Source organism: Procambarus clarkii, chromosome 9, assembly GCF_040958095.1.
Source record: "Procambarus clarkii isolate CNS0578487 chromosome 9, FALCON_Pclarkii_2.0, whole genome shotgun sequence".
Lineage (NCBI taxonomy): Eukaryota > Metazoa > Arthropoda > Malacostraca > Decapoda > Cambaridae > Procambarus > Procambarus clarkii.
In genome coordinates, this window is record NC_091158.1 from 33566635 (window position 1) to 33566895 (window position 261).

Sequence of the window (261 nt, forward strand, 5' to 3'; positions counted from 1 at the left end):
TATATATATATATATATATATATATATATATAAATTTATTTATAAGGACACTAACAATAAGTTATGGAGTGCGTATAGCAGGGCAGTCAAAAGCAAACCTCAGAGAGTGTCCAGATGAACTAAAGGCTCTAGGTAAGACTGGCTCTATAAAACACAGGTTAGGTTATATATAACTAACAATGAGAAAGAAATGGGAAGCATTCTAAATAAGTAATGAGTCTCCATATTTTATGTACTTGAAAACCCGCTGCCCGTTAGTAC